Source organism: Rhinatrema bivittatum, chromosome 4 (genome assembly GCF_901001135.1).
Source record: "Rhinatrema bivittatum chromosome 4, aRhiBiv1.1, whole genome shotgun sequence".
In the NCBI taxonomy this organism is placed as follows: domain Eukaryota; kingdom Metazoa; phylum Chordata; class Amphibia; order Gymnophiona; family Rhinatrematidae; genus Rhinatrema; species Rhinatrema bivittatum.
Genome location: NC_042618.1, coordinates 61,722,602 through 61,742,754, shown reverse-complemented (window position 1 = coordinate 61,742,754; position 20,153 = coordinate 61,722,602). Strand labels below are relative to the sequence as shown.

At 42.6% G+C, this 20,153-nt stretch overlaps 1 long non-coding RNA gene across 2 annotated transcripts in view; it reads right to left on the bottom strand.

Annotated features, from left to right (window-relative positions):
• Window positions 1–19,576, bottom strand: part of LOC115089311 — a 46,661-nt gene extending 27,085 nt beyond the window's left edge. Inside the window, exons 1-2 of one of the 2 annotated variants that reach the window (XR_003856062.1) lie at window positions 19,537–19,576; window positions 7,106–7,159 (exon numbers count right to left, since the gene is read on the bottom strand). This is a non-coding gene — a long non-coding RNA (uncharacterized LOC115089311). Of the gene's footprint in view, window positions 1–7,105; window positions 7,160–10,164; window positions 10,297–19,536 lie in introns of those variants that run through there. The other variant, XR_003856061.1, reaches the window with a different exon arrangement.
• Between the last annotated feature and the right edge of the window lie 577 nt (window positions 19,577–20,153).

The window sequence follows — 20,153 nt, the reverse complement described above, 5'->3', positions numbered from 1 at the left end:
CAATAGACCTATTGATTATATTTGAAATCCTTAGAAGATGTGCTGGGATTACTGACTCTAGAGGATATATGCTTAATAGTGTTTTAATTATGTTAGCCTTGAAATGATCCTTTTTAGCAATGTGCAATCAGATGACCCAAATATAAAATTTGATCTGAATGAGTCTATTTTTTATTTTGGTTTGGGTCATCCACACTGCATGGGCGCAGTCCCCCATAAAATCCAAATCCTTTTTGGCTCATTTGCTGCCTGATTCACTAAAGCTTTTCTCCCATTCTGTGTCTACGGGAAAATAACTTGATGAATCAGCCCCTTAGTTTGCTCCCATTAAAGTTTAAGTGAGAAGCAAAACCAGACAAATCAAAGTTGGATGGGGAATGGGGACAAGGAAGGAACAGGACCAATTATATTTCAGCACTTTTTCAAACCAATCGAATAAAAGTGACCCTTATATAATTGTTATCTAACAACCAAGAAACTACAGAAAGGAAAGGAAAAAATTCAACGACCAATCAGAAAATGGACCGTCATAATAAGCACTACCGGTCATGAGACCTTCACTGCCTTCTCAATAATCCTTGGTCCTCAAGTCTTTATTTATTTATTTTAAATATTTACAAATACATCTTTTTAACATATCTTTTAACTGCTTGTCTGATGACTGCTGATTCTGATTCTTGCAGCTTTTGAGTTCAAGCAACATAAATCAAAAGTCCAAAACTGTAGTCCCATTCATATATATCATCCTGACACAGGCCGTGTTTCCGAATATCATGTCTGCATCAGGGGAGCCTTTTATATTTCTTCAAAAGGCAGTAAGCAGTTCTTCACTTCGTGAGCGTTTGGCACCAAGTTCAATTCTGCAGTTTTTCAACCAGCCTATCCCATCTAACAGCTGCATGCATTGACTTCATTTTTTTAGGTGAAAGTGAAATTTAAGAGCAGTCATAGAAACATAGAAACATAGAAACATAGAAATGACGGCAGAAGAAGACCAAATGGCCCATCTAGTCTGCCCAGCAAGCTTCACACATATTTTCTCTCATACTTATCTGTTTCTCTTAGCTCTTGGTTCTATTTCCCTTCCACCCCCACCTTTAATGTAGAGAGCAGTGATGGAGCTGCATCCAAGTGAAATATCTAGCTTGATTCGTTAGGGGTAGTAGCCGCCGCAATAAGCAAGCTGCACCCATGCTTATTTGTTTTACCCAGACTATGTTATTAGCCCTTATTGGTTGTTTTTCTTCTCCCCTGCCGTTGAAGCAGAGAGCTCTGCTGGATGTGTGAAGTATCAGTTTTTCTTCTCCCCTGCCGCTGAATCAGAGAACTTTGCTGTATATGCATTGAAAGTGAAGTATCAGGCTTATTTGATTTGGGGTAGTAACCGCCGTAACAAGCCAGCTACTCCCCTCTTTGTGAGTGTGAATCCTTTTTTCCACATTTCCTCTTGCTGTTGAAGCTTAGAGCGATGTTGGAGTCACCGTAAGCCTGTGTATGTTTATTTAATAAGGGTATTGACTCCAGGCAGTAGCCATCATTCTGGCGAGTCACCCACTCTTCATTGGCAGCCTCTTGACTTTATGGATCCACAGTGTTTATCCCACGCCCCTTTGAAGTCCTTCACAGTTCTGGTCTTCACCACATCCTCCGGAAGGGCATTCCAGGCATCCACCACCCTCTCCGTGAAGAAATACTTCCTGACATTGGTTCTGAATCTTCCTCCCTGGAGCTTCAAATCGTGACCCCTGGTTCTGCTGATTTTTTTCCTTCGGAAAAGGTTTGTCGTTGTCTTTTGATCATTAACACCTTTCAAGTATCTGAAAGTCTGTATCATATCACCTCTGCTCCTCCTTTCCTCCAGGGTGTACATATTTAGATTCTTCAATCTCTCCTCGTACGTCATCCGATGAAGATCCTCCACCTTCCTGGTCGCCCTTCTCTGTACCGCCTCCATCTTGTCTTTGTCTTTTTGAAGGTACGGTCTCCAGAACTGAACACAGTACTCCAGGTGAGGCCTCACCAAGGACCTGTACAAGGGAATAATCACTTCCCTTTTCTTACTCGATATTCCTCTCTCTATGCAGCCCAGCATTCTTCTGGCTTTAGCTATCGCCTTGTCGCATTGTTTCGCCGACTTCAGATCATTAGACACCATCACCCCAAGGTCCCTCTCCTGCTCCGTGCACATCAGCCTTTCCCCCCCCCCATCGAATACAGTTCATTTGGATTTCCACTCCCCATATGCATGACTTTGCACTTCTTGGCATTGAATCTCAGCTGCCATATCTTCGACCACTCTTCCAGTTTCCTTAGATCCCGTCTCATTCTCTCCACTCCTTCCGGCGTGTCCACTCTGTTGCAGATCTTAGTGTCATCCGCAAAAAGACAAACCTTACCTTCTATCCCGTCCGCAATGTCGCTCACAAAGATATTGAACAGGACCGGTCCCAACACCGATCCTTGCGGTACACCACTTAAAACCGCTCTCTCTTCAGAGAAGGTTCCATTTACCATCACACATTGTCTTCTGTCCGTCAACCAATTTGCAATCCAGGTCACCACCTCGGCACTCACTCCCAAGCTTCTCGTTTTATTCACCAGTCTCCTGTGCGGAACCGTATCAAAAGCTTTGCTGAAATCCAAGTATATGATATCGAGTGCTCTTCCTCTATCCAATTCCTTGGTTACCCAGTCAAAAAAGTCAATCAGATTTGTCTGACAGGATCTTCCTCTGGTGAATCCATGCTGCCTCTGGTCCATCAATTCTCCGGACTGTAGATAGTTCACTATTCTCTCTTTCAACAGTGACTCCATTACTTTTCCCACCACTGAAGTGAGGCTAACTGGTCTGTAGTTACCAGCCTCCTCTCTGTTCCCACTCTTGTGAAGAGGGACCACCACCGCTCTTCTCCAATCACTCGGCACCACTCCCGTTTCTAGGGATCTATTGAACAGGTCGCACAGCGGTCCCGCCAGCACATCTCTGAGCTCCCTCAGTATCCTTGGATGAATCCCATCAGGCCCCATGGCTTTGTCCACTTTCAGATTCTTTAGCTCTTCCCATACATTATCTACTGTAAATGTATTTTCCTCTGTTCCGCTTCCCTCCAGTTTCTTGTTGTGTAGAGATGGTCCTTCTCCAGGGTCTTCTTTAGTGAACACAGAGCTGAAGTATTCGTTTAATATTTCTGCCATTTCTTCGTCTCCCTCCACACATTGATCATTTCCACCTTTCAATTTCACTATACCACTTTGGACTTTTCTCTTTTCGCTGATGTATCTGAAAAATGTTTTGTCACCATATTTTATCTCCTTGGCAATCCTCTCTTCCGCTTGACTTTTTGCCAACTTGATTAATTTCTTAGTCTCCCTCAGTTGAATCAGATATTCTTCTTTGTGCTCCTCCCTTTGGGATCTTTTGTATCTTGTATGCAGTTCTTTTAGCTTTAATTTTGTCAGCCACCTCCTTTGAGAACCAGTCAGTGACCATTTTGTTCTCAGTCGTTCCTCTGTTGGACCTCAGAGAACGAAGGCAGATATTTTGAAGCTCCTTATTCAAAGTTCCAGTGTAACAGAAAAGATTTGAAAGAAAACTTTAAATTTAGAGGAGAAAGCAAGATGTGCTCTTATAGACACTGTCACTGTGTTTTACTAATGCTGCTTGCAGCAGCAGAAACTATAATTTCTTAACCAGAGGTTTCAGTGTAACCATATCAGCAGGGTAAGACCAGGGCTGGTGCAAGGGTTTTAGGCACCCGAGGCGAACCTTCTGCCCCCCCCCCCCCCCCCAGTCCATGCCCCGGGCCCAACCTCCCTGGCCTAAACACACAAGTAAAAATTATGCAACCAATAAAATGAAGAAACATAAAACATCAATAATAGCAAAACCATACTAATAAAAGGAATATTTCAAAATAGCAGACAAATAGAGTGAATTCCAATAATTAAAAACTCCCCCCCAAAAGTGTTCCAGCCCCAAAACAAAAATTGAAAAACAGCACACACATCAAATATTAACACCCAATGATTAAAACTAACAAAACTACCTGGGAATTTCTGATTTCCAGATGCCCTGAGATTGTCGTGGATTAGCTGATGGGGTGGAGAAGCGGGGGTGTTGTGCACAACCTTTCTCCTTTCTCTCATATACACACACATAATTATACACGTTCATTCTTTCTCGCACACAAATACACACAGGCTCTCCTACATATGCACACTCTACTAAACACACACACACACACACATATATACTCTCTTGCTGTCACACCCTCTTCTCCCTCACATACATATGCTCTTATTCACTCAGATAGGCCCCTTCTCTCACAAACACACTTAGTTTCCTTGTCTTATTCACACACGTACCCTTACCCAGGCTCCCTCCCTGTCACTAACACCATTGCGCTCTCATACACACAAAATCCCTCTCACCCACACATACACACCCTCATACAAGCTCCCTCTCTCTATCTCACACTCACATACACATTCCTCATAAAGGCTCCCTCTTTCTCACACACACCTTCCCTCTGTCTCTCTCTCTCATACACCCCCTCATACAGACACTCTGTCTCTTGCACACACACACACACACACCCTTCACACGGGTTCCCTCTCTCTCTGGAACACACACCCTTACACAGGTGCCTTTTATCACATACACACATGCAGTCTCACTCCCTCACACAGGCTCCCTCTCTCTATCTCATACACAAACACAGAGGCACTGCTCACGGCCTGCCGAGTCTGCTTCTCTCAGCTGCAAGCGGGATGAACTCTGCTCGCCCCCTACTGGTTGGCATCCTAGGCGACCCCCTAGTTTTGCCTAGTGGACGAGCCTGCCCTGGGTAAAACTGTGCTTCTACAGCTGTCAGGCAGCCTGTATCAGTGTCTCTAAAAAACATAAAGAGACTGATTTTCTCTTGCAGAATATTTGGAGTGGCCAGTGATTGATTATGACAGGGGCAGCTTGCTTTCTCTTTGTAAGGGTCAGTGACACTTTGACAATATACAAATCCTTCTATGTCCATGTGCCTTCTGTTGAGGCTGGACAGTGGTCCAAGGGACTTTAGAGGCCCATTTTGAATTTTGCTTTGTTCTGGGGTGGAGAGGTAAGAGTTTAATGTTTTTTTAAAACTCTTTATTTACATCAAAGAGCAAGACAGCATTCTAAACAAAGAAATCATAGTTACGCAAAGCAGAGTGCCTTTGAGTCATCCAAAGTCAACAATACAAATGTGGAGATATATAAAATGAGTCTAATATCTCACATAGATAACCTTATTAAATAGACCCAACCCACAAGATACAAAAGTACAGAAACAATTTTTAATTAAATATATATATATATATATAAGTTGTGTACACATGTATCCACATTTACCAAATTCTTTTCAATATTTTACTTCATTAGTATATACACATCCATATTCCCAAAAATAGCATACAAGTGTCCCAAATATAATGTACTCGTCCCTACAAGGGACCCTAGGGCTCGGCGTGCGCAAGTTGCACAAGGGTGCACCCCCTTGAGTGCGCCGACCCTGGATTTTATAACATGCGCGCGGGCGGCGGGCAGCGGGTGGTCGCGTGTTAAATCTAGGCCGGGTCCGCACAGGCGCGCATTCATTCATCCAGGCGGAGGAGCCGGTGGCGAAAGCAGCCGGCTCCTCCGCCTGGATGAATGAATTCATTCACTGCCGGTGGGGGCTGCCTCTCCGGCAGCCCCCACCGGCAGTGAATGAATGAATGTGCGCCTGTGCGACCCCTGCGATTTGGCGCTCAAGGCAGTCACATGCCGTGACGTCACGCCTTGAGCGCCGAATCGCAGGGGTCGCACAGGCGCGCATTCATTCACTGCCGGTGGGGGCTGCCGTCTCGAACTAATGCGTGTCCCCCCGCCGCCGCTGCCTGGAACAGGCGCCCACCCGCCCGCGGCCTAGATTTAACACGCGACCACCCGGCTCCCGCCGCCGCCGGCCGCCTGGAACCACGCGGCCCTCCGACAGGTATTTAAAAATTTTTATTTTTTCTTCTGACAGGTTTTATGTGTCCCACATCATTACATTTTCTCGATCATCTCTGTATCGCTTTTTTTTTAAATTGTGTTTTATTGTTTTTGAGTATCTTAAGCGGTGTCGATGGATTTGTTACTAGACTCACAGTCCTAACTCCTACTAGGGGGAGGCGGTAAACTAACACGTTACCGCCGCGGCAAAACAGTGCGTTACTAATGAGAGAACCTGAGTGCCCGTTACGGTATCGGAGGGGAATAGCTAATTCCTTCATTATACAGCTAATTCGTTCATTTACATGCCGGGTGCGGGAAGGGTTACGCGTCTGTTTTAAGAAGCGCTACGGACGCGCAAAACTGGAGACTGTATCGCTGGTTTGCCTTACGCGTCCGAATTGTGCGCAGCGAGCTCGTTACAGACGAGAAATCTTCAACTGAACTTTACTGTATCGAGCTGTGTGTTTGTGCATTCTGAGTCTAGCCTAGTACTGTGGCTCCTCACAGGGCTCCTCCCCGTGGGTGTCTTCAACTGCCACAGTACCCAAGGAGCAACCCAAACACCGCTCATTCATAACATTATCTAGCAAAAATATCGCGTCAAGGGCCTGAAACATAGTCGGCTGGTGTTCCACCAAAGGAATGGAATGAGAGTAATGATGGATCTGTAAATAGGGACACTAATATAGGGAACACAGTAGATACGCAAAGATTCATCAGTGAGAGGGAGTTAGTTTCTCTTTTTAAGTTATTTAAAGAATAGGACAGTAGGAAGAAGAATGAGAGAAGGAGAAATATTCAAGACCAAGAGTTCTGGACATCACTCACTAGCCTCAATCACAAGCTACACACGCTATCAACGGCAACAAAGTACAAGAACTTGTTTGCGACAAACTCGAGCTACATACACAAGCAGATCAGCTTTAAGGAAAACTTCAGTTAAGTGTGGGCACTCAAACATTGGCAGGCCTACATAAACAGAGACAGTGTTATACAAGTAAAGATAGAAGGAGAAAAAGAATAAAGAAACGTAAGAAAAGAAAGTATACAGAAGAGAGTAAACACAAGATTAGAGAAAGGGACACTAACACTTACCTGAAAGAGAAAATTCAGAGTTTCCATGTTCCTGAGAATACCTGTAGCATATTCCTGAAAAGAAAAGAAAACACAAAGAATCTATCCCTAGGTTACAACATAAAGAACAGAGAAAAGTCCGTAGGGAAGAGCTATGTATTCAAAATTATGCCTATCTGCTAGCTATCTTTTAATTATTTGAAGGAACTGATTTCATGAGTTCAGAATACTAAAAAAAGCAAAAGAGAAGCAAATTATTTATGGTATTTGTGCACATATATTAATTTAAATTTGTATTGCTTTAACAAGAAATAACTGCTAGCTAATATTATCTTAAATAAAGTTATTTTAATTAGTTACACTTAAAAGGAAAATTTAATCCTTGCTTTATCCCTGTTTCTTCTCCAAACCTGGGGGAGACATTGCTAGGTGGGTTGTGGACCCCTTTCCTCTGGGAGACCCAGTTGGGAGGAGGGCATCGGTCTGTGCACCTTGTGAGATGACACCTGAAGATCTTGAAACATCAAATATTTTCCATCACCCTCAGCCTCGACAGCAGGAGAGGTCTTCACCACAAGGGTACATAGTTTAGAGAGGCAATGATTGCAAATCTATTCCATGCATATTCATCTTGCACATCCTGGAAAATTAACTGGCTAGAGGTGCTCTGAGGACTGGGTTGAGAACTCTTATTCTATAGATAGGCCCTGAACTGGACACTTCAATTATGTTGCTAACAACTAAACTTGGAGTAATCTCCAACTTCACGCTCTTAGTAGCTGAAAATAATTTAAATATTTTTCATACTGTTTCTTTTACCCAGTTGATAAATTACCCTACCCCCACAGTTTTCCCACACACACATATACATATTAATTCATGTTGTAGGTATCACTTTAAATAATATAAAGTTATTTTCCTTTCCATGCTATATCAGACTTTGCCTTCTCTGCTGAGGCTGCCAAGTCATATTTTAATAAGTGCCAAGTGCCGAGAGAAATTTAGTACTGTGGGCAGTGGATTGAGGCCAAGATCTGGTCATCTGGTGGCAATGAATTTTGTTCATAATCATGTTTTTCCACATTAACATACCTTTCAATACCTAATTCCACCACCATTTTGGCTAGCACACCCACTAAGAAGAGCCTAGACAGGTGGGGTTGTAACATCCATAGAGTATGTTCTGAATCATGAAACAGCTCTCTACGTCAATATTCAACATGCAACTCTGCTGATCTAGTGTAAAAGTGGAATGAATCCTCTCAGTAAGAGGAAGAAGGAAATCCAAGTCGGAATGCAGATTTATAAAACGTGTTGGGGGACAAATTAACTAAGACAATAAGGGCTTGATTCATCAAGGTCTTTTCCCATAGACTCAGAAAATGAGAATAAAAAGTCTTAGTGAATCAACCCCTAAGTGCAGTAATTAAGAAATATTAGAAAGAAAACTATTTCCTATCACCAGCTCTGTCTATATTAACATTACTCTTGGGCAAAATGTCCTGAACACAGAATAAAATTATTAAAAAGGTAAAACAAGTTTGACTGCATGCTTTATTAATGCGCTTCTATATAATGGGTTAGTTTTGCATTAAGACACATTTGTTAATGTCTGACATCTTTAGTAACCAGTGAGGAAGAGTAGTGACAGTTTTCTGATACATGTCTGGCAGAATTAGGATACACACAGATACATTATAATAGGAACCAAGTACAAAGGAATGGGAGAAGCTCACCACACTGGTGTTCCTCATAATACTTGATACAATGCTAAGCAACTGGCTCCTTGCCTTTTGAACAGGCTGAGTCAGTCTTGGTTTTAAACTACTGCATCTAAGGATTTTGAGCCCTACTTTTCTTACAGATAGTGGAACCACATGTGCATAGGTGCATTGGGATAAAACCAGGACTGGTTTAGCTTCTGTGATTGATGTAGAGCCAGTTAGCTCTCTTACTTACAAGCTTGTCTTCCTTTAAAATTATTTTACTACTTTTTTTTGAAGTACCCTGTGCACTGGAATGCTGGCAAGCAAGAGATTCTGAGAAAATTTTAAGAATATCTGCATCTGACAATATACATTTCTTAACATTTACCCCATAACAGAAATACCACATTGCTCCAGTCAAATTACAAAGACACTATTTCTGTAGGCCCACAGTAGCCATGCCCTTTGCCCTTATCTCTTGTGGAAGCCTATTCAAAATACGAATGTGATACCAGTTCAAAGCAATTCTACTGGGAGCTTTCATTCACATAGAGTAATATGATTTACTTGTGAAGAAAAAAGAATAAACCAGTGTCAACAGAAAATGTACACATTTGGTAGAATATCAGCTCTCCAGAGATTCTGGAACATTTGTTACTCAAATGTTAAAAATTAGCAGGCATGCCATAGCAACCTATGAAGAATGGAGTAAGTCTATATCTATCTATGGAATTTTTACAACAAATTAAAACATTTGAAGAGTATGTCTTCTCTTCGTGTATTTGCTTTCTTGTCTTAATTACAAAACTGAATGCATATTATTAAATCCTTTTTTATTCATTCTCCGTGGAAGATGGTCCTGAAAGTGTTGATCTGTACCTCCCAAGGAAGGTTAATTTTGGCTGATAAGAACAGTTTATTGCCTTTTTGTAGGCAGACACACAGCACAGGGAAAGACATCATGTTAAAGACATGCAGTACATGGCTCAGCATGGAACAACAGAAGAGCTACAGAGCTGTCCAATCTGATGAGTTTTTGCTATCAAGTGGATGGTAGAAAGGGGCAATCTTTGGTACCACTGAAATGCTACTTGTCAATTTTTGCTTTCAAAACTGGAACTTCCTTGCATGCTGATGTTCCTTCCAGAAATCAGACAGTCTCACCCACACTGAAGATCCATAACATATTCTATGTATCTCTTTTGAAACCCCTGCTGCTCTCATGGCTTTCTCGTCATCCTCCAAGTCTAACAGATGCTATATCTGAAACAGACACTGAATTTAAAGCCCAGGAAATTCTAGACTCTATGAGACATCATAACCGTTTGGAATATCTTATTTCCTGCAAAAGATTTGAGCCAGAGGAAAACTCACGGGAATCTGCATCCAATCTTCAAGCCCCTCAGATGAAACAGGACTTCCATCGATGGTTCCTCCAGAAGCCCAAACCTAGAGGCCTTATGAGGGGGCTTAGAAGGGGGGTAACTGTAACGGTTGTCAGTCACGGGGCTGTCCCGTGACTGGCAGCACTCACCCAGGATGCCGACAGCCTCTGAAGAGACAGGAATGCCGCCATGACGCTACCAGCAGCGCTGCTCCCCAGGCTCCCTTAGGCATGTGCGCGGGCAGAGCCTTATAAAGACCCCACAACAGGAAACCCAGCTGTCAGCATGCCGCTGAATACACCCTGCTTGTTAGCTGGATATGTTTATCTCAGCCGAGCCACACAGAGGCTGAAAATGGACCCATAAATGTATTTGAATTGAATAAGGATAGGAGGTCAACTGATTTATGAATCTGGTCCCACTGTGATAACATATTTTAAAGCAGGATGTCAGCATTACCAACCCAGAAGTGAGCTCTGCCTAAATTCGTCTGCATAGTGCCAGACATTATTAGGAAATAAAGGTCAAACATGTTTTTAACTTTTTGTACGTTTTTTTTCTTTGAACCTGCAGTTTCCTCCTGCTCTTCTGGGCTTCTAGTTCAATGGGAACCAGTCTATCTAGGGCTACGGTGCTAGGAGATTGTATTTGTACCATAAGGGAGGGGGGAGATTTCCCCTATTTTATATCTCCCTGCCAACTGCCTTTGCCTTGTCATTGCAGAGACAGTCCTCAGCTGAAGGCCAAGCTACAGGGCTCCTTCCAGAACCTTGCAATTGAGGGTCCTTAATCTGGCCACTAGATGTCACCTTTGTGGAATGATTAGAATGTCCTCTTTCCCCCCCCCCCCCCCCCCAGCTCTAACCGGACCAGGGAATGGAAGATGAAACTTGCAACTCAAACCCAGGTTGCACTACCACCAGGCTGGCCACATTTTTAATGTTTTTAAAGTTGAAATTACTTCTGTAATTGTGAGGGTAGCATAATCAGTATTTTCCTTTTCTTACTCACCATAACCTGATATTTCAAACAGGGAAAGAGGACCATCATGAGTGACAATGTGGAAATTTGTGGAAGAAGAAATCTTTAAGGGTCCACTCACTGGATGGATAACTACAGGTTTGGTGTTTACATTGTATTTCTTGAGAAAGGATGTTTGGAAAAGTAAGGATTGGAAATGAAGATCTGATCAATGGGCTATCCAAACCAATGTAAAAAATATTTATTTATTTATCATACTTCTACCCCGTTTATAATAACACTGTCAAGCTAAGCGAGAAAATATGTTAAGAGAAGCATGAAAATACATTAAAATTCAAGTGTCAGGCGTCTCACTGAGAGGACATGGTGTCTGGAGCTCCGCAGTGTTTGCAAGAAATTACCTCATTTTACCTTTTTGGAAATTGGCAGAAATGCCACATACCAAGCGAAAAGCTCGGGTCAGAGAGGCTTCCTCGAGTGTCCCGAGCCCGACACTGCAGCAAACAACTATTGCGGAGTTTTATTCCCCGGCAGTAAATCCAGTGTGGCCCGCGCTAGCGACACCCGCTGAGCAAACGCTGTCGCATGCGGCTGAAACAACTTTAAGCCCTGGAGCCCCGCTGACACCTCCCCCCCCGACATGGACACAATCTGCGAGCACTGAATCACCTCTACAACGGAACGCGCTGGAAGGGGTGAGTCCACCCGAGGGGTGTTTCGCAGGGGAGAACTTAACTTCGGCTATGGAGGGAGGACCAATGGCGTCAACCCCGGAGGGGGGAGGGGAACCCTCCGAAAGCCTTGGAGCCGTAGGAGGAGAGGGAATGGCCTTGGAAAATTCCACAAAATTGCTTAGAGCTGAGGAAAATATAAACGTCGTTATACAAGCAATTCCTTTCCCGGAACTGAAACCGCTAGAAAAACCTGAGAATATTACCTTGGAATCGTTATGGCTAGCTATAGCCACACTTCAAAACTCTTTAATGACGATATCAGGCCCTATGAAAATAATGCAAGAAACTTGTGGCAACTTGAAAGCGTCAGTTGAGAAACAGGAGAAGAAAATGACTCAAATGGAGGAGAAAATAAATAAAATTGAGACAGTACAAGATACGCTGATAAAAACTGATATGGTTACTAACAGGAGGTTAGAAATAATTGAAAACGGCTTGAGAAACATCAATATTAGAGTATTGAATTTTCCCAAATGCAATTCAATATCTCCAAAAGAACAATTTAAAAGCTATTTGAGAGATGTTCTTAAGATTACTTTGGAAGAACAACCTAAGATAATTAAGGCATACTTTGTGTCTGACCTTAAAGAAGCACCTGAGAATCAAATGGAATCTGGTGAAAACGTATTGTTAAATATTACTGAATTCCTAGAGACCACACAACAACAGCAATTAGAAGGAAGAGGAACCTTATTGGTAAAATTTTCAACACCATTGGACAGAGAAAATATTATGAAGAAGTTCTTGCAAAATAGATCTGTTTTATATCTAAACCAGAAGGTATGGATATACCCTGACGTTTCTAAGGAAACACAAAGAAAAAGAAAAAAAATGTTGACATTGTTACCTATAGCTAGAAGTCATGGAGCCCAGATTATTCTGCGGTTCCCATGCAAATGTGTTATGAAAGTGTCCGGGAATAGATATGTTTTTTATGAGCCAGACCAGCTCGGCAATTTTATACAATCACATCAGTGGACATTAGATCCAGGCTGAATCAGCGATTTAATATATAACTGCCTAACTCTCAGTTTTCCTTTTCTTTTTATATGTTTGATAAATTGCTCTAAAGTGGAAATGGATCTCTCCTATGTTGTATAAAAGTAACAAGAGCAATAGTAATACTATATTTCAGTTTTCCATCTCTGTTCTAAATATATTTTTCTTAATTTTGTATTTGATGGCACTATTAGAGATTTGGATAATTGTAAAAAGTTACCTTAAATGATGGAAATATTATGCTCATTTGCTGGAACATGTAAAATGTTTTGAGTTATTGAAATTTGCAAAATTAAAAATTAAAAAAAAAAAAAATTCAAGTGTCAGGTGGCATTCTCACAACTAGTTGATACTTTGGGGCAGTATTAAGGATTTAGTTTTTTAGATTGTATTATAGATACACAATGGGAAATCTGAGGCAACATGGTTTTTACCAGAGGAAGGAGTAGCAGGAAGGTTGTGTCAAACAAATCTAATTGATTTTCTTGATTGGGTGACTAGAAAATTAGATCAAGGATGAGCACTTAAGCAGGCCGATTAATTAAAAAGTGCGGGAGAGCCAGCGCTCCGTGCTGAGCACCCTTTCTCTCGACGTGCGCCCCGGCACCTCTCCTGGGTACGCAATTTTGTATTTAAATTAGGGCCCACGCTAATAAGGCGGCACTAGGGATACTAGCGCGTCCCTAGCGCCTCCTTATTAGCAGAAGCAGCGGCTGTCAGCGGGTCTGACAACTGATGCTTAACTTTACCAGCGTCAGTTTCCAAACCTGCTGACAGCTGCGGGTTTGTTTTCGAACCCGCCGACCGGTGGGAAGATTTTTTTATTTTTGGGGCCTTTGACTTAATATCGCTATTCTGTACACGTTCCTGGTGCTTTATATGGTTAACACCTACCTTTGCATGTGATGAGCGCTATTAGTTTCGGGGTGGTTGGCCGTGCGTCTTCCATGTGCTATTACCCCTTACAGAATAAGGGGTAATAATAGCGCTTCTAAAAACGGGGGCTAAACAGTGTGCTCAGCCGAGCGCACCGTTCTGTATCGGCCTGTAGGTGATTTACCTGGATTTCAGCAAATCATTTGACACAGTTTTGCATAAGAGGCTTCTGCATAAAATGAGAAGCCTGGGAGTGGGTTTCAAGGTGGTAGATTACAAATTGGGTGACTGACAGATGTCAACGAGTAGTGATAAATGAAACCTACTCTAAGGATAGAAGAGTGATACTTGAAATGCCTCAAGGATCGGTTCTGAAACTGGTTCTGTTCAATATTTTTGTGAGTGATATTCTGGAAGGATTAGAATGAACAGTGGGATCCAAGATGGCGATGCTGTGCTGGCACCGTGAGCGTGGGCTCTTACCTTGCACTTATTTCTTCAAAAGTTTCTCCATTTGAAATGCCTCATTCGGTCAGGAAGAGGCGAGCTCGGGAGAAAACTCTCCCTGGAGCCCTCCACGAGACGCCCAAGACTGGCCCGATGGACGCCCATGTTCTCCGAGGGGTCATGACACCGGGAGAAGAGTCGCGGGAGCAGGGAACAGAAAGTGAGGAGGTGTGTTCCCTGCTGGACTCCGAGACCACACTGTCCCCGGTGGTGAGGGAGGCGCCGAGGAATCCGGCATTGCTGCATACCCCGGATGGAGACCCGGAAGCTCCGGCAGCCGAAAGTGCGAGTGGAGCGTTTCGGGCAGGGAGTCTCCCTTCGGGAGGGAGCAGTACAGAAGAACCGCCCAGAGAGGGTGAAGTGTTCCTCGGCAGCTCAGACAGAGGCGATAAAGAACCAAGTATACAGGGGTTAACCATCCACATCTGCACCTCAGCAGATAAGTTTGAAATCTCCTTCTTTTTACTTACAAAAACCAGACCATATAACTCTGGAAACTTTATGGGAAGCAATGGTTGGTCTAGGCAACCTAATGATTAAACAAACTGAGCAACTTGCACATAAATTGGATGATCATGAGGCACGTATTATATCTTTGGAAAATACTGTAAAGGTTATACATACTCAAGAAAATGAAGAGAAAATACTATTAAAATCCGTGAAAAATCAGCAGGATCTTCTGGTAAAGGACAATCTACCGTAAGTTTATTAAACAAAATTGAAAATATGGAAAATTTACTAAAAAATAGAAATCTTCGTATAATCAATTTTCCAAAAGTTCCTTATATGTTACCCAGAGATATGTTTGGTAAATATCTTCAGGAAATATTAAAGGTGCCATCGGATCAAATACCACCACTTATTCGAGTATTCTATATCCCAATGAGGGAAAATTTAAAGAAAGAAGATGTTATTGGAATGAGCAGCGACCCCCTAAAGGAAACAGGGGAGGTTAAACCTGGTGCAACTGGTTTAAATGTTACAGATCTTTTGGAATTATCAGACCAAGGTCAAGCTGAGCCGGCTACTTTAATAGTAAAATTTGCATTGGAAATAGATAAAGAATGGATTCTAAAATTGTACTTTAAACATCGTTTAGAACTATTTATGGGTATGCAAGTGAGGATATTCCCTAATATTTCTAAAGTTACCCAGAAAAAGAGAAAACAGCTTTTGTTGTTGAGACAGCAAGTTATACAGATAGGAGCAACTTTTATGTTAAGATTTCCTTGTAAATGTTTAATTAAGTTTAAAGATAAATCATTTTTGTTTTTCCTACCATCGCAGTTAACACAATTTCTTGCTGATAAGTCTCAATCGCAGAGTATGTGAAAATTTATACTTGTTCCTGTAGCCTTATAAAGTCTGAGTTTGATCCACCTCACATAATCTATATACTACCCCTGCTGATGCTATGAATTTAGTTAGTATGTCTTCTGATGGTAAATGACCACTTGGATCTTTATGGTGGACTTGGTAATGTATATTTACTCTATAATGTATATAATGTATATAATGTATAATGTATAAGTCGTTTCAGCCCTTTAAAGGGCTGAAACGACTCCAGGCACTCCCTTTTCCTCCCACGCCGCCATCCTGCTCTTCCCCCTCGGCCCAGGTCGGCCCTTCCTGTGCGGTCGGCGTCGGCCCATCGGGGCCAGGGGAGGTGGACCATGACGAGCCTCTCGCGAGGCCTCCGAGGCAGGCGATCTTAAACTAAAGAAAAATAAATAAATAAATAAATAAAGCGGCCTTTAAAAAATTCGGACAGCAGCGGCAGAAGGAATCTTGAAAAAAAAGGAAGGGAACCGGTAAGCCCTCCCCGGAAGCCCCGACGCCTCCCCAGAGCCCTTTAAAGGGCTGAAACGGCTCCTGGCGTCGCGCGCCCACCCTCTCCTTAATCTAAGCACCCTACATCAGTTTCTCCTCAAGCATTCATCCAGCCACTCCAGCATTCATCCAGCCACTCCAGCATCCAGCATTCATCCAGCCACTCCAGCATCCAGCATTCATCCAGCCACTCCAGCATCCAGCATTAATCTTGGCAAGCAATCTTGGCAAGGCTGTTGTTGAGAGCTGTTGTTGAGAGGTGCAAATAATGTATATTTCCCTGTCTCCTCCTCCCACAGGATATATTATTAAAAAAATCACCTAGGATAAATCTCTGTTTAAGCCTCGCTACTCTATGGTTTTTAGTTGATTATTTTATCACTCTCCAGTTGTTATCGTTTATAATCTTTCCTGTCTTCCATCTCCTATGTTTTCGCTCCCTGTTTAATGTAACTTTACCTTCTACTTAGTTGTTACTTGGTTTCCCCTGTTCTATTGTAAACCGGTACGATAAGACCTCGTCTTGAGTATCGGTATAGTAAAAGAATTTAAATAAATAAAAAATATTTTGATTGTATTGCTTCTTTCTTTTTTCTCAGAAATTATGATGTATACATTTGATTTATTGTCAAGAGATGTATCTTGATAAATTATTGAAAAAATTAATAAAGAATAAATTTAAAAAAAAAAAAGAATGAACAGTTTGACATTTTGCAGATGACACTAAGACCTGTAACAGAGTGGACACACCTGAAGGAATAGAGAGAATAAGAAATGATCTAAGAAAGCTTGATGCATGCTTGAAGGTTTGGCAGCTAGAATTCAATGCCAATAAGTGCAGAGTCATGCATTTCGGGTACAAAAATCCAAAAAAGTGGTATGAGATGGGGGGGGGGGGGGGGGAAGACTGATGTACATAAACTGAGAGAGAGAACTCATGATGATAATGTCTGATGATCTGAAAGTAGCGACAAGAGAGTGACAAGGGTAACAAGGGCCAGAGCGATGCTTGACTGCATATACAGAGGTGTAACCAGCAGGAAAAAGGTGATAATGCCCCAGTACAGGTCTTTGGTAAGCCCTCACTTGGAATACAGTGTTCAATTTTGGAGACCACATCTCAAAAAGTATAGAGACAGGTAGAAAGTGGTTCAAAGAAAAGTAACCAAAATAGTGTGAGGTCTGCGCCAAAAGCCACATGATACTGAAGGACCTAAATATGTATGTTCTAGAGGAGAGACAGGGGCAATATGATACAGACTATTAAATACCTGAAAGTATTAAAGATACACATGAATCAAACCTTTTCCTATGGAAAAGAAGCTGTAGAGCTCCAAGGGGGTAGACTCGGGAACAGCATCAGGAAACATTTCTTCACCGAAAGGGTGATGGATGCATGGAATGCCCTCTCAAAAGAGGAGGTGAAGACAAGCATGGTAATCTTCCCCATAGGGAAATCAGACTCTGCTTATAACAAACTTTTCTTTTTTTTTTTGTTAGATCAGCAGTTTTTTTATCCTCCTGATCCTTTGTACTTCCAGCTCAATCAAAACCAGGGCAGGAATTCTAGTGCCATGAACCTTCATTCACAACTGACTGAGGATTCCCCTTCCCTTCCCCCGTTTATATTCCCTCCCGTATTTACGTTTCGTCCAGTTATTGCAGTGACAATCCTGGCCCGGGGGCCATGAACCATGCAATCATGGGCCCTTGCATGGTTCATGGCAGCTGGGTACTACCCTTAAGCAATGACCATGATACTCTCCTCCCAGGACTGTGAATGTTGCTTCAGCAGCATTCCCAGTCCTGGCTGATCTGGAGAGCAGAAGACCAACCCAAGGACTGAATCAGGATCCTTCTGCATGGCAGTGCCTAGCACTTATCAGCTGAGCCCCCAGGCCAGCTGTGAGATACTTTTCTAATTGTATTCACATTGCCCAAATGCTATTGGCTAGGAGTACTATTATTTTTATTCAGTGAACACAGACAAAATCTGCTGTCTTATCAGTATGCAAACATAGCATAGGTTGCATTAATCACCAGGAACTGTGGCATTAAAAGAAAAGCTATGACCTTGCTAGCTGTGATCTTATGTGTCTGTAATGCTCAATGCAAGGGTATGATGGTACTGAAGCACTAGAAAACGATGGGATGAGATAAGGCCTCCTTCTAACTGACAGGTCAAACTACTGCCAGGGCGTGTGCACGTCGGAGAGCTCAGAATCCTGATCTATGGCTTGCAGGTTCACTTGGCAAGCAATTTGTCAAAGCTGTAAAAATATGGCAGTCGAGAAAAGAAAAACAAAACCGTGAACTTCCCTTAAACAAATAGCTAGCTAGAGATGATTTAATACTTCCAAAATCAAGGGCAAGTGAATTCAGAAGTACAAGGGCCCAGCTTAACATGCACAGAAGGAAATACTACACTACCACAAATAGGATTGATATTTTATAAATCTTGCATATGGCACATGGTATTGGATAGGTTTTTTGTTTTTAGTTTTCGAGAAACTGTTCTAAGAAATCTGTGAATGGGGCTTTGTTTCAGTGGTTCTGTACAAATTCCTAGATTGCAGGTCCATTTACCAGAGGAAAGAATAATTATTTAGGTTGCAGGAGCCCTTTGCCAAGTCTGAGCATGTCTTTCTTATGTTTCCCTTGGAGAATTGCTTAATACACAGAAAGCAATTTTGCTTAACTTCTATCAGGCCCCCCCCCCCTCCACTTCTTTTTTTCCCTCTGGATGCTGAGAGACAGAGACGTGTTTCATGCATGTGAGCCGGGCCCTGTGAAACCTAACTCATTTCATTCCTAGCAGGCTGCCAGCGAGCTCCTCTCGAAATGAGTACTATTTTTTTTTAATGCTAAAATGAAATTTTTGCAATTATACCATCTGCTGTTTGTGATCTGTTTCTTCAGAACTTTTAGCTGTGAAAGCCCCTCCCCCTAGTTTATTCTTTTACAGTCAGCTTTCATAAAGGATGCAGTGTTATGTTATTAGGCCCTGGCGATAAAATAAAATGCCTGGCTTGTGTGGCCATGCCACAGCTGCACAGACTTAAAAAGAGGAGCGAGCACAATTAGAGGCTGTATGACACAAATGATTTCTTCAGCATGCAGACTCTTTAGATGGTTGGCATTAGAAACAACTTTGCAGAAATCAGTAGCCCCCTTGTCTCTGCTCTGCCAAGATAATTGTAAGGAGGGTGCAAGGAGGTGGTGGCCTTATTGCTTTCATAACTGAAGGATATAATGTCTTCACTGATATTATACACAGTCATGGTTAAAAGATCAAAGGATGCACATTCAGGCGTGTTTCATTAAACGATGTCAAGCTTTTCAGGGGTTAACACTCAGACCCTTAATCTGCTAGACAATGGTTTCCCCAAATCACGGTCTGAGACCCACTAGCCAGGCTGCGATGGTGAAATTACCTCGGTGACGCTGCAACGCGCCCCCTCTAGTGGTGAGAGATCACACCTACAGCCGAGGAAACAGACCTCCTGCTGCTGCTGCTTGGTCAGCAAAAAAAAAAAAAAAAATGTTCTTGATTGACGGAGCAGCTGCAGCGAGACTAGAAATTGCTGAATATCGTCCCGGCGGCCAAGTTTCCTCCTATTTAAAAAGAAATGCATAAGGGGACAGTTTATAAATGACTGGAAACTGTGATTTTTGGTGGGATTCAAAGTAGTCTTATTTTATGGCGGGTTCTGGGATTTATTTCACGTGGGTCCTGAAGGAAAAAAAAAGTTGTAAACCAAAGCTGTTGTTATGGACATCTACTCTTTTTGTACCTAGACCAAAAAAAAAAATCCTTAACTAATAAAGGCCTTTGCGGAGGTGGCAAACAGCAGCTAATGGGCACTTGTTGATGTTTTAGTGATGAAGGACTGTTAGAAAGAGCGATCGCTGCCTTCCCCTCCACGCGCGCGGCCGCTCATTCCCTGCAGCGCAGGGACCCGGGATAGTGAGTGCGGCAGGCTGAGTGGCAGAGGCTCCTCTAGCGCTGTCACCGCCAGCTCACGGCCCCTCCCTCTGCACCCGGGGAGAA